Below are 369 nucleotides of genomic sequence, written 5' to 3' on the forward strand. Positions count from 1 at the left end.
TGTGTGTGTGTGTGTGTGTGTGTGTGTGTGTGTGTGTGTGTGTGTGTTTGTGTGTGGCAGTGGAGAAGCTTTGAGGGTGCTTTTTGATTCATTGATTTGTAAATATGTTTTCATAAGGTTTTTGATAATGTATTATACAATTATGTAAAAGAAAAGATGTACATAAGATTTTAGATAAAGTCTTGACATGTATATTAATTTATTTGTATAAAAGCAGAACACTGCATTCCCTGATTGTAAGAAATCTGAATTATCCACCAAAGTGGTTTGTGTCGTTTCTTGCTGTGCACCATTTAGCATCTTTTTTTGTGTGCAACCCTGTTTCTTTCGTCAGCACACGTAAAACACGGTGTCCCCTTATCCCAAAAA

Source organism: Anarrhichthys ocellatus, unplaced genomic scaffold (genome assembly GCF_004355925.1).
Source record: "Anarrhichthys ocellatus isolate YVR2014 unplaced genomic scaffold, GSC_Weel_1.0 scaffold15, whole genome shotgun sequence".
In the NCBI taxonomy this organism is placed as follows: domain Eukaryota; kingdom Metazoa; phylum Chordata; class Actinopteri; order Perciformes; family Anarhichadidae; genus Anarrhichthys; species Anarrhichthys ocellatus.